A 17,557-nucleotide genomic window follows, 5' to 3' on the forward strand; every position below is an offset into this window, starting at 1 on the left:
TATTGTTTCTTACGGTTTAGTAAAACTGTTTAACACTTTAAAGATCCCAGATTTAAAAGACAGCTAGGAGGCAAGCATCAGGGAAAGAAAAGTTAAAAATCTCTACTTTTGGCTGGATGATTTTCAGAAAATTCAGTTTTTGCAGTCAATGTCAGTTCGTCAAGAGAGTCCCTGACCTTTGAAAGTTAGCAAGAAATAGCCACAAATGTAACATCAGTACTGAATTGTCATTATTGACTCAGGTGGTTGATCATTAATGGATTCTCTTCACTTTTAGCTGGTTCTAGGACCTTTTTTGTCCCCCCAGGATAAAGATATCATCAAAGTCATGGAACATATTTGTTCTTTCCACAAAGGAGAATTTTAAAACTCTGCCTAAAGTCTCTAAGAAAGAACACTGTGAAAGGTTGGTGTCATGAAGAAAAAGCCACTAACTTATAGGTTAACCAGAGGCCACTAGAAGTCTCATTAATGTAAGCCCTTGGCTGGCCTACAAATACTTTGAAACGGATAAAAGCCAAGTCTCCCAAATAAGAACTGAACACAAGCACTTAGCAGCTGAAGGTCAACCCCTCACGGAGACAGAGCATGTTTCCCTTAAATACCAGCAACTTCCAGTTTTAAATGGGTGAAGTTTGATACTACCAGCAAACCCAGCTCAGGGACCACTAGAAACAGCTTAAATAGGAGTGTCTTACCTTTATACTACATGACTCAACAAAACAGATGAGAGGAACAGAAACCAAGAGATGTTTTTTCCCGTCCGGTTCATTTCCTGTTCGCACCGGAAATATGTTAGTAATCCCACATGCAGAGGTACCTTGGTAATACATATTCAAAGTTTAGGTTCCTTGAGAAATAACCACCTTTATAGGAAAGTGGGTGGGGCTGACTTTGTTCACTGATTATCTCTCCTTGACTACTAATATCCTCAAGGGAAGAGAGCGGGACAGCTTGCTTCCTTCCTACACAAGCGAGAGTATGAGTCAGAATACTTGAAAAATAAGAGCTTGACTAAGAAAGTCTTTTTTATGAAAGAATACAAAAACAAAACAGTTTCATATCAGATTTTAAAAATCGGTGGTGTTCTCTCCTGATAGGAAATGATGTCATTCAGCAAGTTCCTTGAAAACAATGGGTTCTTATGACTACAGACCTATTTATCTTAGAAACTGATGAGCATGCAAATGCTTAGAATCTGCAATAGTGAACATTGTACAAGAGTCTGTGAGGTACATGTCATCTGGCTGAATTAACAGTAACACGGGCCTCAGCAGGGGAAGGGGTCCACTGATCTCTACTCCCTTTTGAGTAGAGCTGGGGGTGGGGGTGGGTGTCCCTGACCCATTGACGCGCAGCCACTGCGATGGCCCCCAACCCTGGCCCCTTCCTGGCAACCCCTCCCCCAACCAGGGAGCTCAACCCTTCAGTGAAAGAAAATCTTGCTCCTCTCAACAGCAGGGCTGGGGATTCCCGATAGAGCGTTCACACGGACTCCAGGGGAGCCTGATACTAGACTTAATTCACTGAACTTTTAGGAAGTTTCCTGATCAAAAGATTCAAAACTAGGCAATTTCTTTTAGTACATTCATTGCCATTTCTCTTTCACGAGGAAAAATTCCAAGATGTGTGTACTTTCCAAACAAGAAAAGGATTAACATTTTCACTGCTGGCTAGATGTTTCCCTAGCAGGTCATTATGCTTTGATGTGCTCTCTGCACCCTGGGTTTTATTAACTAATCACACACAGGCCAGTAGCCACCAGGGCGAATGGACCAAATTACATTCGGTTAAATAACGTTACACTGGACGTTCTCAGAAAACATGAGATAGGAGTCTTAAGGAAAAGTGACAATGTAGCCCTGGTCATTGTAAAAAACATGTTCTGGAATTTTAATTTCTGGTTAGAAATGAAAGACAAGTACTCACTTGTCTTACATCTTTCTTGAGACAATGCAGGAAATGAAAGATCCTAACGTGTGCAACAGGAAAAAAAATTTGGTGGGAATGGAACAGGAAGTGGGGGAAGGGGGAGAAGAAAAGATCAACAGTCTCTAGTTTATTATGAATAGAAAGAAATTTCCAGAATTTACAAACACCCACATTATTCATTCCAAAGAGAGCTTTTGATTCAAAGGGATCACCCATGTCTCCTCTTTACAGTATATACAAAGGAAGACACTGATTGCCTTTTCTTGTAATTTTGCTTCCATTCAATTGCCAATTTTAAGCTGACACTTGAAAATACCCAGCAGAATAGATCCTTCTTCAGTTTCATTAACATGGCCTATTGCCTTACAGAAAAAAAAAAAGAAAAATACAAAAGTAAGATCAATTCTTGTAAGGATCTCAGCTCAACATCAAGGCTATATTACAAGAGATAGTATCAGCAAATAGAACTATACAATTGAGAACCAAAATCTATGGCACTATGATTCTTATTATATTACTTTTCTGAATTACAATCTTAAAACAAGGATCGTACCCTATGCTACTCTTGTTAGCCTTGTTTTAAGCATTTGCTCCACTCTTTACAATAGAACACTGTATACTTCAGTTCCACATCCCCCCCAAAAAAGATGTGCTGTAAGAAAAGTTACATTTTAATTAAAAAAATTACACATATAAATCAAAAACCTATGTTAAATATTTAATACTCTCTCCACCCAACGCAACAGTTCCATAGGAAATAATTTACAATGATGCTCTGTCGTACACGGTTTCAGCAGCAGATGAAATGTGTCTTGTAAATGCAATGAGTGTCAACTCATTCTCTTGTGGCACGGTGGCCCATCAGCTCATGTGGCCAGCTAAGTCCTTAAGGTTGAAGATGAAGTTTATGCAGACTCATTGTTCTGGTGTCACAGTGCTTTTCTCTTGGCACGATTTACAACGTGCAGTTCAGTCAACAAACTCCTGAGGATTGTGTAAAGTAAACAAACTGAAATGGGTGCATCGTACCATCTACTGAGGAGGAAGATGTGAGGTCCTGGTTGTGAATCATGAAATATTTAGAGTCTGGGTACCCATGAGTTAAAGGAGGATTTGCTGAGGTCATTTAGGTCTTCATTCTGAAAAGAAAAATGAAAGAATCCGTCATCATCAGCATCTCAAAACACACGTTCAATCAGTTCTTTAGGGTTTTTCTTTAAAAAGGGACAGTGGGACAGCATGGGATAAACTGAAGTTACAGGCACAAGCAGTACTGAGTACTTCAGAAAAATAAACAAACTGTATTTAACTTCTTTTTTTTCTTTCAAAATGCAAGCGTCTAAAGCAATCACAAAGTCACAATAGTCAATATTAAGTCAGCAAACCAATCGATGTGGTTTGGAGGTTTCAGAGGTTTAGCAACACAAAAACACAGAACACTTTGATGTTCTTGTGATCAAAATAAAAACGTCCACTGCAGCTTTTGTGTAAAACAACTACAAAATATGGTAAGCAGGTTACTGTCAGGCTATGCTTAATCTTCTTTTGATTAAAAGTCAAATGGAGATTTTAGAATTTGAAGTTGCAGGGTTTTCCCATTATAAAATCTGAAATTGGTTTTTAAGTTGACATTAGCTGATAGGAAAATTCTAGATGCAAAAGAATGTCTAAGCAAAAGAGACCTAGTTAATCATTAAATTTAAAAAGGGGGTTCTAATTTAGGTCTAACAGAGATAAGTTATTCTGGCAGAAACACAACATTTCTTCTACACAGTTTAAAAGTCAGATCACAATGAGTGTTACCCATTCCTCTCAGGAGGAGACCCCTTCTCAACCTTATAAAAGTCTCATTCGCTCTCAACATTAGATAGTCCTTCTGAGGGCCTTATTTTTCCCGCATCCAAAAGGTATCTACAGAAACATCAATATTTATAGGATGTCCTGAGCAGGAGGAGGCACAGCAGAGCTCATCAATAAATACCTGTCAAATAAGTAAATGGTTGCATTAAGTACTATCGAGGCTACAATGGTGAATTCTGCTATAGGCTCTGCTTTCCAGAAATTCTATCAAGGAAGGTAAGCTTCATTCACAAATAGAGAGAATGCAAAGGTGAAACAGGGTGAATTCCACAAAAGGTGCAATAGGCAAAAAGCTGTTTATCAGTGGTCCCCAATCTCTTTGGCATCAGAGACCAGTTTCATGGAAAACAATTTTTTCCAGGGCTGCAGAGAAAGGATGGTTTTGAAGTGATTCTCATAAGGAGCATGCAACCTAGATCCCTTGCATGCACAGTTCACAGTAGGGTTCACACTCCTATGAGGACCTAGTGCTGCCACTGATCTGATGGCAGGCAGAGTTCAGGCGGTAATGCCAGCAATGGGGAGCAGCTGTAAATACAGATCAAGCTTCCCTGTCTCGCTCATCCATCAGTCACCGCCTGATGTGTGTTCCAGTTCCTAATGGTCTACAGACCAGTAACAGTCCATGGTCCAGGGGTTAGGGACTCCTGCCCTAGATGTACAGAGGAGGGAAGAACATTTCTAGCTGGGAGTGTAAAGGAAGCACCTCACTGACACACTTGGCTTGGTTTGGAAGCCATGGAGGAGTCTGGAGATGTGGCAATGGTGTTTCAGTGCTGGCATGTAGCAGGAACTCACTAAATATGAGTGGAAGGAATGAAAAGGACAAGGCACACTTCCCACGGAGGCCACAGGACACAATAAGCCCCAGGAGGGATGAGCACACAGCCCTGGTCAGGCCAAGTGAGGAAGGTAGTTTTGTCAGAACACGGGATATCTGCAAAGGGGAAAGAGGAGAGACGTCTACAAACGTAGGTTGTGTAGATGGTGAGGCACTGTGAATGACAGACCAAGACGTCTTTAAATAAGTGAAGGGACCACAAGGACGTGCTTTGTGATATGATCAGCACACAGCAGTAACGATCCATGTCCATGACAAGGACAGCAGCAGACCTGAAAGTCCACACAAGGTAAATGTTGACCAATGCAAAATATTTTTCCCCTCTGCCTCTCGCTCTCCTCTTTGCAGGAGAGTATGGCTGGGACCCAGCAGCATTGATCATCTACAGAATCGCTTTCAGGTAAGCTGAAATTTACCAGATGAGGATTCAAGTTTTACTAAGAGATTTCTGTTCATTTCACAGTATTAACTTCAGCCCTAAATGACAGATAAAGTCTGTGTTTCTACTTACAAATAAAGACTTGACATGGAGACATCAAGGTAAAAAAACAAACAAACAAAAAAGCACACCAGGCTTATCTCTTTTATTATCAAAGAGACAGGATTTACTTCATGTGGTTGCTACAAATGAAACAATAACCTAGCCTTTCTAAAACCCCAGAGATCTTACTTACTTTCAAGTTTCTTCTTAACTTATATTGCAATCTATCAAAATGTTCCTACCAGGATATCTATGTGCAGCTTAACACAGTTTCATACGTCCTAAAATTAGGTAAGAAGGCCATGTTTTATTAAAAGGCCTGAGACAAACATGCTGCCAATTTAAAAAGTCAAGGGTATGCTTTTGATTTTACATCTGGCTCTTATCCAGAAGAGCTGAATGAACAGCTTAGCACAGGAGCAAACTATAACCAGTTGTGTCATCACACGTGCCAACCTGGATGGATGCACAAGGGTGGAAATTGGGGCCCCTTTGAGGAGAGGAAAAGAAAAATATATGGTCCCTGGAGACTGAAATCTATTGCTGTGGACCACACACACATACCCTTGTACCCCTGAAACCATCCTAGTAATTTTCCACAAGCAGTATGTTCAAAGGGCAGGAAATCAAAGGATATATCGATTCCATCATATACTGCCCCCTCCAAAAAATTTCAGCATACTACTTTTCAAAGCCTTTATCGTAAATGCTGATCTACACAGGCCTCAGTCACTAATGCTATCTACCAGTGCTAGCTAGTCTAGGAATAAGGTAAGAAAGTGGTAGGTAAGGCTGACATGGAGGGGATAAGAACAGAAGCTATCAATAAGCAAGAGAGGAAAATTTAAAGGGACAGTCTGAAGTTCGCCCACTGTTTATTTTTGTGCAAGGGTGTGTGTGTGTCCTTACATAAAGTTTAGCTACTGAGTAAACAAGACAGATTTTTCACAAAGATCCTCAGTGAGGACTCTTGCACACAGCCACCTCAGATCTGCATACTTATTCCAAGCATGCAGCATTGTTCAAAGCATTTTTGGAATGCCTTCTTCAAGTCCCCTTTCTTTCTTGCAACTGCCTTCTCAGCTTTGGGCATACCCTTTTGAATGGTCTCTATAGCAGCCAGTTTGGCCCTTGGAGGGCACATCTGATCTTTGGAGACAGTCAAAAAGCTTTGAGACCCAAATATGGTGAATAAAACAGCTGATTAAGCTGGGTAATGGTTCCCAGTGAGGTTTTATCTAAAGCCAAAGAACTCCAAAACTAAAGTTCCAAAAACATCACTGTAGAGTTTTGTTGGAAAGAACTGTCCTAAGTTTACAGACAGACCTTAGCAGATGCCTCATGGGACTTCAGTTTATCTGTCTATATGCCTACCACTACACACTTGCAATCCATAAGGGCTGAGCTTGAATAAAGCAACCCACTTGAAGAAGGGTAACCATGCAAACTTATTTGCATGCATGGCATGATATAGTGACTAAACGACCAAAATAGACATCTATGAATGTATATTCATACATTTTCGCAACTTGGAAATACACCCATCCATTCTAAGCTCCCAAGTCATTAAATGCAATAAACATCTGTTGAGTGACACAAATACAATGGTAAAGACTGTAATACATACTGAAAAAGAAGACATGGGTAATGTGTGTTTAATGCACTTTATATATACAATTTCAAGACTCCCAATCAACCACACAAGGCAAACATTGCTAGGATGTTTTACAAAAACTCATTTGTAGCACTCATAAACTGGAAACAAGAAAAAGCAAAACAAATCCTTGGAGAAGAACTGTGCAAATATCAAATGGTGATGTTCTTGTGATATATTCTCTCGAGTTACATCACTGGGGAATAACTTTTGAACCCAGAAATACGATGCACCTGTCACAAGATTTAGTGCAGGAAATTACATTTTGACAAAAATTTCATCACCACATCAGCATCTATGGTCCACATGTGTCTTCTCACAGGATAAAATACGCCTAATCCTGTTGGCAGTAATGAAAAATGTAATTTTTAAAGCATTATCAAATAAGTCAACACTTGACTATGCTACTTGAGACCTATGGATTATTGCATTATTGTATCCAGTAGGAATTTACATCTCCTGGACTCGACCCACTTAAACTCTGCTGGCTAGAGCTGAAAAACAAATAAAGCTTCTGCTTCCTTTCACACTGTCTCAGCCTACTGATTAGTCTCCACTGGGTGAGCAGCTGAAACAGCATACAGTTATGATATAAGCACAAAAGAAGGATCTGCTCCTTTTCAGCAATGCATTTTTAGCCAAACCCACTGTCTAAAAGTTTTTATCTTGTATTTAAACACCTTGAAACTCCCTGCCAACTTGTTAAGTGCAACATCGTTGAAATACCTGGTTAGAACATCACTTTCTACTTTACTAAGAAAACAGGAGTAAAAATATTGTAAGTTGCTGGGCTGTTGTCATGCACTAAAATGTGGCCAGAAAGAAACTCTTCCTCATCCAACTATGGCTGGAAAAAAAAAAAAAAACTATAGTAATGACTTTTCTTCAATGGAGATCATTGTTTGAGATCTTACACTGTAGACTCAACTAGAAAAATTCATATAAATAAATTCCTCCACTTGAAGAAATGTGTCACACAGCATATTTCTCTTTCACTTAACATAAACAGCTGTGACTGAAAACAAAAAAACCTTCAGCATAATAAAGAAAATTTATAAGAGACAGTAAATGTAAGGAAGGCATAAACATAATTCATTATAATTATTATAATTCCTGTCTCCTAAGGAAAACTACTATTTAGCTATGGTTCTGATTTTACTATTTACTTAAAATTTTTGAACTTTTAATATTCTATATCTAATGTCAAAGATGTTTAAGTAGCGAAGAAGATAATGCTTTAATAGATTTAATATTAACATCTTCCCCATTCTGAAAAATCTGTAGTAAGATAAAATGTTAACCAACTTTTTAAACCTTCTTGGTATTTTAACCCCTTTCCCATCCTCCCAATTCATTGTGTATGGGGAGAAGTATGATAATTTAAAAGCAGGAAAAAAAAAAAAAAAAACCTCTGGCTTCTTGGGTTTGTTTTCCAAATGCCTAAGTCCTTAAGGAAATGGCACAGGCAAAGTATTTAGAAAAATTGGTGGGGGCATAGGGGAACTCCTTTCAGAGGAGAAGATTACCTTTGATTGGGATTAGAAAAAGAAAGAAGGTGGAAGGGATGTGAGAGCACAGAGGTTGGTGGGGAGCTCTTTACCTTGCAGGATGCTGAACATGGCACCGGTGATATTTCTCTATATCCTGTCTTCCCAGGTTTGTTAATTTCTTTTTCACACAGTTATATTCAATTGTGTACTATTAACCATGACCACAGTTCATTTCTTCGGCTACCCCACTGATGCTCATGCAATTAATTCAGTCACGTACGGATATGAGAGTCGGACCATAAAGAAGGCTGAGCACCAAAGAATTGATGCTTCTGAAGTGTGGCGCTGGAGAAGACTCTCGAGAGTCCCGTGGACAGCAAACAGATCAAACCAGTCAACTCTAAAGGAAACCAACCCTGAATATTCATTGGAAGGACTGAAGCTGAAGCTCCAATACTTTGGCCACCTGATGCAAAAGAGCCGACTCATAGGAAAACACTCTGATGCTAGGAAAGATTGAGGCCAGAAGGACAAGGAGGCAACAGAGGATGAGATGGTTTAATGCCATCACTGACTCAATGGACATGAGTTAGAGCAAACTCCAGGAGATGGTAAAGGGCAGGGAATCCTGGTGTGCTTCCATGGGGTCACATGGGGTCACAAAGAGTGGGACACAACTGAACAACAACACCAAGCCTTCTAGAATGCTTCCGTATAATAAAACACCTTAGAAAACACTGCAAAATTACTGTTTTTAAGTGTACCTGAAACCTGAAAAACAGACCCAGTAGTTCTTTTTTAAACCATCAGCATCAAATACATTTATAGTCCTGGTAGTGTACCATGTAGTCTCAGATGGATAAGAAAGAGCAGGGATCTATCTGATGGACTGTGTGAAAGCCCTTATGCAAGGAATTTCCTGGCTCAGAGTTTGGCCTGTATGTGCGCTTGATGGTAGCATCTAAGGCGGAAGCAGAGTTACCAGCCCAGCTACCCAAGGAACAGAGAATTAAATCCAGACAGCTTCAAGTTTCGGCCAGGGGGACTGTCTCTCTGCTTTTCACAAGGTACTACTGGAAGTGTGCAAGCAACCTGAGACTTTGGGAAAAGACAGATCTAACTAGTGAAAAAACATTCTCTTTTAAAGCCTCTGACGATAATCACCAAAAAGAAGAAAAAAAAAAAAATCAAGTAAGGATTGAACTCAAGAAGTCAAGTCGGAAGTAAGACCCAAGGTATTTGCTACTTTATGTTGAAAGGAGACAGCCATTTTAGATAAAGAAAGGCAACCAACATCTTTCAAAATAGGCCAGAAGTGAGCTGGAAAGACTTGGTTTCACGGTCTTAAATGGCAAAGGGTAACCGACTGGCCAAGCCAGTGCTTTAATGGAGCTGCTTAAATAGCAGTTTTGCCCAGTGCGAGTCACATGGGGGAGGGCTGGTGAAAATAACACGGTTGCTGGCCAGCCCTTCCATGGCGCAGAGTTGCCAAGGAAAGAAATTCAGGGAGAGCTGCCAACATGTGAGAGGCCATCTCACTCCAGCTTCCCTTTTGTCCCAGGGAAAGACCTTCTGGCAGGGCTGGTGACTTCAGGAGACCACCAATGAAGACAGACACACGTATTATGCACAGGAAAGAAGAGAGGGAGGGACCAAGACACTGCCCATCACGCCTGTGGGCTCCCGCTGTGGTCCAGCCGGATGATGCTGTCAGTAGCGTGGATTTCTCCTTCCCCAGCAACACAGGGGCAGAAGACGAAGGGGCTGAAAACTTTTCAAGAAGGCTAGGGAGCTATGGAGAAGACGATTTAAACAACGACAACATATGGTCTTCAACCATGAAAAGTACTCCATCAACGATCTACTAAGGAAATCTGAATAAATATTCAGAAATTTTTGAAGCCAAAGACTAATCACTTCAGTTACTAACCATATTTTCTTAAAGACGGAGCATGCTGATAAAGCCAAACCTAATTAAAACATAAAGCAAAGGGGGTGTCAACACCCTAATAGTCTCCCCCACTAAATGTGAACCCAAATGCCTCAAATCTCTCTTCTGCCAAAATTCTAATCTATCCCCATGTAGTAATACATGAAAATCAAAGCAGAGGAAGTCAGAGAAACAATCCCTCTAACATTTCAAGTCAGATCACCTGTGCTGGGGGACAGGAAGTTTTCATTTTCACAGAGCTCAACTAAAATAAACCTGTTACTTGAAGACATGAAAATAATATGATCTCATCTTCCCTACCTGAGGAAGAAGGTCATAAAAGTTGCTTTCTTCCGCTTTCATGGGAGCTCTTTCTGCAGTATATTCTCCCCAACAGGAATTACAATTGCACCTCTGAGGTTTATATTGTAATTTCATACCAGTTTTGTTTGTTTGTCTGTTTGTGTCATGTTCAAAAGTATGGGACATAGCTTTTATTTGGCTCTGATACAAGTCTGTAGACTTAAATGACAATCACTTCATTTACAATGTGGTGTAGAAAGAGTAAAAAAGTGTTTGCAAGACCGCTTCTATTAATTAGGCAAAAAGAAAGCAGGTGAACCTCATCCCCTTGCCTTTTATTTTTCTGTTAAACACTAAATAGACATCACAGTCTATGCCCACTCCCTAGAGTCTTCTCATAAACTGAAAGAAAGCAAGCGCCTGAGTGTACCTTCGAGTAATTATCCGGCTGCTCAGTTGTTCCTTATCAGCCATCATCAGCTTTTCTGTAACAGCCCAGGAACAAGAGCATAGAACAAGCATTCTCACAGACGGCCCTAGGTCTGCAGAGGGCTGAGGCAAGGATCATTAACGTCACTGACATCACTTTTGGCAGCCAGAGAAAAGGGAAAACCTGTGTTTAATCTATTTCCTACTCACCACAAGTTTTAGTCGGAGTCCCCGATAATATGGGTTGCGGTTGACTTTATGGAAGAACTTGGTAATGCAAGAAAAATGTACTGAATTGAACAAGCATCTTTCAAAGGAACCACGAGGTACCGCAGCCATGTGGCCCTGATCTCCCTCCTGTAGGTGTTTTGGTCATTAAACTGGCCTAACAGAGAACAGGGCCATTGCCAGCTGGTCCTAGGAAGGTCAAACTCAGTAGAGGACTTTCCCTACTACACTCATCTGATTAACATCTCCTGAAACACATCATTGTAAACCACAAGTAAAAAGGATTTAGCCTTTGTCTTCCTTCTTTTTGCTTTGAGTATATCAAGGGGAAGTGTTAGGGAGAATTCACCTGGGATTTTTGGCAGTTAAGTATGCGTGAGCATGCTCAGTTACTCAGTCATGTCGGACTCTCTGTGACCCCAGGGACTGGAGCCCGCCAGATCCCTCTGCCTGCGGGATCTCCCACGCAAGAATACTGGAGTGGGTTGCATTTCCTTCTCCAGGGGATCTTCCCAACACAGGGACGGAACTCGCCTCTCCTGCACCTCCTTCATTGGCAGGCAGATTCATTACTACTGCACCATGTAGTTAAGTGAGCTATTTTTCTTTTTTGCCTTAAGCAGCCTAAATAATGAAAAAACACTCTCTGAAACCAACTGTTTCCCTTGAGCTGCTGCTACCTGAGTGATATGTGAATACCCTGTAAGCAATCTTGAGTTCTAAAATGTAGTTTAGGATACTCCATCCAGAAAGGTTATTTTGAGAATGAAGATAGAGCCATTACACGTTTGTTGCATTTATTTAAAGACTGATCAATTTTAACTCAGGACTTATTTCCAAGTTAAACTTGAAAAAGATTTAAAAAAAAAACAAAAACTAAGATTGTACATTCTCTCTTCTCCTGCTTCTCTTCCCTCCATAATTTTGGGTAAGTTATGAACTCTGGTAAACCTCTGTGTTGTCACCCGTAACATAGGCTAACAGTGCCCATTCCATAGGGTCATCTCTTGAGGTTCAACAAGATAATACATGAAAAGTTCTCATCATTGTGCCTCACTTCACTTTGACTTTTCACTTTCATGCATTGGAGAAGGAAATGGCAACCCACTCCAGTGTTCTTGCCCGGAGAATCCCAGGGACAGGGGAGCCTGGTGGGCTGCCTTCTATGGGGTCACACAGAGTCGGACACGACTGAAGTGACTCAGCAGCAGTAGCAGCATAATAAGCCCTCAGACATTAACTCTTACTGGTGCTATTCTCATGAAGAACTAGAAATCCTTGGATCTCATATCCCCTCCTGATAACCTGAACACATAGCAGCCAAAAATGTCCTGGTGGGAGAACGAAGCAACAGGGAAGCCACAGACCAGATGGCGGCCAAGAACCAAACCTGAAGTCAAGATTAGGAGGTGTCTTGGGAAAACAGAAAAGTTACTTCAGAGAGAAGGTGGGTATGGCGGAAAGGCCAGACCAAAACGTAAAAGTAGTAAAAGTAGTAGTAGTAAAACGCAAAAATAGGACCTTGTGAGATGAAGTCCTGGATCTTTAGACAAAAAGTCTTGTCTTCAGACAAGACGAAGACCTGCTTACCTACTGAACACAAAGGGAAGAGCTCCACTGAACACTGGGATAAGCAGCACCTACAGGTCTTCGAGCAGCTCTTCAGTGGATGCCATCTCCAGAAATGTCACAGAAAGGCCACTTCTGCTGCTTGCCAGGAAGAAATTAGAAGCTTGAAGATCCCCACCCTATCTAAGTCAGCTAAAGAAAAGATTTATACATGAAAGAATTTACAAAGAGTTCTCATGAAGAGGCTTAAATGGATGTTCACTGGGACTCTTAGGCACTCTCTCCAGGTGCTAAAGCATGTTTCTAATTGTTGGGGAAGGGACTGAGTGGCTGTTGTTTCTGAATTCTTTTCCCCAGTCTCTCAACTGAACAGGAGAGTGAGGCCAGTGCTGCTTCGGGAACTTGACGGAAAACCAATTGCTGCCAGGTGCACATGTCTAATTGCTGGCAGCTGGAAAAGGAAGGGAAGACATCAGAAAGATGATCTGGACTAATTGATAATGGACACATCAGTCGCATCTCTAAGGTCTTTGAAGCAGTGATGCAGATTTCTAACCAAATGCAAACACTTCTTTATTGTCTTGGATAAGGGGGCAAAACTCTTCCAGTGGAAAAGGGGGGCTGACCTTTCATGCACTGACCCCAAGGCTCCTGGTCCTCCACTTTCATCTTTCAAGTCTCACCTCCACTGTGCCCATTCTTCCCTCTTTTCTTTCATTATCGGACATCTCAGCCTTGTCATTTTTTACTTGGAAAATGATATTTGCTGAAAATTCCCTACCAGCATGCTGAATTAAGTGCTTCATGCCAGTTCAGGGCTGAACTAGAAGTGTTCTGAAGACAGTTGGGCCAAGTTCTTAATGAAGATGTAGTGACAACTCTTAAGGAATCCTTATGAAGAATATTTATTGGGGGCTCTGAGGTAGTCACAGTCCCAAAGGAAATAAATGGGGTCTGTGAAGGTGATCCCCAGGCCCACTGGAGTACCAGGCAAAAGTCACCTGGACTTTAGCTAAAAGGTACTGGTGGGGCTAAGCCCACTTCTCACGCCTGAGACCTTCTAGCCTCCATGTATTCCATGAAGTCTCTAGAGCAATAATTCTCAATTTGAATGGGTAGGGATAATTGCCCCCCTCAAGGGACACTTAACAATGCCCAGAAACACTTTTGGTTGTCACAGGTGGAGTTTAAGTAAGAGAGAAGCTATTGATATTTAGTAAGTAGATACCAGAAGTGAAAAGTGTTAGTCGCTCAGTTGTGTCCCAGTCTTTGCAATCCTATGGACTGTAGCCTGCCAGGCTCCTCTGTCCATGGAATTTTCCAGACAAGAATACTGGAGGGGTTACCCACTCGCTTCTCCAGGGATCAAACCCCAATTTCCCACACTGTGGGCAGATTCTTTACCATCTCAGCCACCAGGGAAGCCCAAATGGAGACCAGGAATATACCAAGTATCCTACAGTGCACAGGCCACCTGCGACAAAGAATTGCTGTTATTGTTGTTTAGTCACTCAGTCGCGTCTGACTCTTTGCAACTGTGGTCCACCACGCTCCTCTGTCCATGGGATTCTCCAGGCAAGAACACTGGAGTGAGTTGCCATTTCCTTCTCCAGGAGATCCTCCCAACCCAGGGATCAAACCTGCATCTCTTGCCATTGGCAGGCTGGTTCTTTACCACTGAGTCACCTGGGAAGCCCACAGCAAAGAATCACCTGGCTCCAAATGTCAGTTGAGCTGAGTCTGAGGAAACCTGTTAGGGAAGAATTGGAGGGAAGAAGTCCTCTTGGTTCTGAGGCTTTATTTCTGATTGTCACACCATGACCTGAGTCCCAAGGGCGCCTCCCAATTTATCACTGATGGGAAGTTACCTCTACTGTGTCCTGCAGCCTCATGACCTAGAAGACATCTCGTTAATCTGATTAACCAGCCCTACCCCATGTTTGCCTCTGTCCCTGCTCTAAAGGAAAACAGGAATCTTCTGGATGCAATGAACAAAGGTGACTGAAGAGGGGAGATAAGCAGGATTGCTGAGGCCAAAGCAACAGATCTAGGGAAAGACTAGCACGGTGTGATGATGCTCCTCTTGTTCTGACCCACAGGAGAGAGATCAACCCCACAAGGAAATGCATCTGAACACTCCCAGTCTGTATCTCCGCCCAGCTGAGCCAGGACCTTCTGTCTGGTCTTGAATGAGTCATTTGATCTCATTTTGCCTCCATAGTACAATGAAGTGGAGAAAACACCTCGTTTTCACAATCACTTGCAAAGCTCCACTAGATAACAAGAGAAAGACATTGTGAAGCAGAAGACAGTTTCCTTATGTGGCTTGTGACTATTAGTCCTGCTCATTGCCCTTCAAATATCTGGGAGGGGAAAAAAAAATTAAGGATTAGGTCCCCTCTATTCCAGAGTTAGTCAACTTAAATTAAAGCCACTAACTTTGCTCTCTCAGGGGAGACTCCTAAGTCACAAAACTGTTTCCCACACGTTGTTCTTACTTTATGAAATAAATATCCACCTTGGAAGATGATTTAGTACCAAAAAAAAAAAAAAAATAGTCAAAGTACAAGACTGAGATAGAAACAGCAACTGGAATTTCTAAATATAAGATGTGTTCCCAGGAAGACACTTTTAGGTCTGTTTTCCCTCAACTTGAAGAAAAATAACAGAGGAGGTGGAGGAAGGGGGCAGGGCACACGTACCATCATCCGTAAGAGAATTCAGGTTCAAAATTCTAAAATCTAAACCATGAGCACAAAGAACAAATTGATTTCCAGGTAGTTAAACACAGATTTTTTTCTGATAAAACTTCGCAATAGTAATAAGAACAGATCCTCTTTTCAATACTGGCCCCAGAAGCTGCTAAGGTCCTAAGATACACAAAGGAAACAATAGCTTCTATTCTTTCTTGACTGTAGTCTGAGCTGCTGACAAAATGCCTTCAAAATAAAACCGAACCACACAATTTCACCATTACTCTCCACCAGCGACAGGCTATAATTAACACTTAATTAACAGCTCTATGATGAGCTCTGCTGAATTCTGCTCAAAAATTGCTTTACATTTTTTCCATAAAACCAAGTCACCAGTGGACAATGGCCTACCTGTTTACTTGGCTTCTCCACGCTTTCCTTCCTCAAGAATCAGTTAAAGAAGAACGGGACTAGGTTGAGGTCCAGACCAAGACAGATTCTTCAGAGACGCTCGTCTTCCAACTTTTAGCTCTCCTCACTCCCAACCATCAGCAATTCCTAACAGAGACCCTAACACAGCCACTGACTTAACACACATCGTGTCTTCTTGGAACCTCTCTAGTGAACTTCCAGTAGAAATAAAAGCCCTTGCAGAGTCTTTCAACAGAGGAGCAAGCACTGGGAACACCCAGATCCTTGCTAAGTTCCGTTCTACAAGAATTAGCTGGAGAAAGTCAATAGGAAAGTGGCTTGAGAACCACCGCACATAAGTAAATAAGCTGGGACCCTTCTCCATGGTGGCCTTCTGCCCCTGCTTTGGCCATTCTTTCAGTGATTTATTAGCACTTGTTCCAGAGACAGAGCCAGGAAATATAAGAAAAACTCAACAAAAAGTAAACGCATACAATATCACTTTTATGTAGTGAACTCATACAATATCACTTATACGTGGAATCTAAAATATGACACAAATGAACTTATTTACATAAGAGAAACAGGTTCATAGACTTAGAAAACCAACTCATGGTTACCAAAGGAGAAAGCAGAGGAGAGATAAATTAGGAGTTTGGGATTTGCAGATACACACTACTATCTGTAAAACAGATCAACAGCAAGGTCCCACTGTATAGCACACAGAACTATATTCAATATCCTGAAATAAACCATAATGGAAAAAAAGATGAAAAAGAATATATCTATGAATCACTTTGTTGTACACCAGAAACTAACACACTATTATAAATCAACTATACCTCAATGTTTTAAAAAGTCCACTCAGCAAGTTTTTCCCACCGGAGAGTTCTATCAAAGTGGTAAGGAGGATGTTACAATGACTAAGCAAAATACACATATGGATGACAATTCTCCCAATTCTTGTTTTAGACACCCCATTCCTATAGGCAACTTCCACTGCATGATCAAGTCACTGTATAAAGGTCTCTTGGATTAACAGGAATAGAACAGTCAAAGCAGTCCCAGGCCTGATATTATGGGGACTTCCCCAATGGCTCAGCAGATAAAGAATCCACCTGCCGATGTAGGAGATGCAAGGGACGTGAGTTCAATCCCTGCATGGGGAAGATCCCTTGGAGGAGGAAATGGCAACCCACTCCAGTATTCTTGCCTGGAAAATTCCATGGATAGAGGAGCCTGGCAGGCTACAGTCCAAAGGACTGCAAAGAGTCAGACGCAACTGAACAACTGAGCACACTGGTATCTTGACCGTGTGGTTAGTTAAGAGTTAAAATGATCACTAAATGAGTTGCCTCAGCTCACAAAACTGGTTAGTAGTAGCATGGAGGTAAGATGGAGTCTCTCCACCCACATTCTTTCTAACCATGAGTCACTGAACTCTCAATAGCCCAACTCTTAAGAAAAGCAAAATAGAAAAAGAAGATAGGATAGTATTCCATATATATATATATATATATATATGTGTGCAAAACAAACTCTATGGCAGTCCAGTCACTCAGCTACAAGCAGGGGTTTCTTTAGATGATGAACGCTAATACGGAGCAGAAAAAGACCTCCTCTAAAGCCTCTGAGACTATACATTTGTTGTAACTGAAGATTACACAGCAATTTAGTTTAAAATCTTTTAACATCATGGGTATGAATAGGAACTGAGACAGAAGAATACTTGCTGA

General features: G+C 41.3%; 1 protein-coding gene across 1 annotated transcript in view; it reads right to left on the bottom strand.

Moving 5' to 3' along the window:
* Positions 1-2,017: 2,017 nt before the first annotated feature.
* IRS1 (insulin receptor substrate 1) overlaps positions 2,018-17,557 on the bottom strand; it is a 61,163-nt gene continuing 45,623 nt past the window's right edge. Inside the window, exon 2 of the mRNA XM_068968104.1 lies at positions 2,018-3,071. The gene's annotated coding sequence lies outside the window, so the exon portion shown is untranslated. The remainder of the gene's footprint in view (positions 3,072-17,557) is intronic.

The sequence above is a fragment of the Capricornis sumatraensis genome, chromosome 3, assembly GCF_032405125.1.
Source record: "Capricornis sumatraensis isolate serow.1 chromosome 3, serow.2, whole genome shotgun sequence".
Lineage (NCBI taxonomy): Eukaryota > Metazoa > Chordata > Mammalia > Artiodactyla > Bovidae > Capricornis > Capricornis sumatraensis.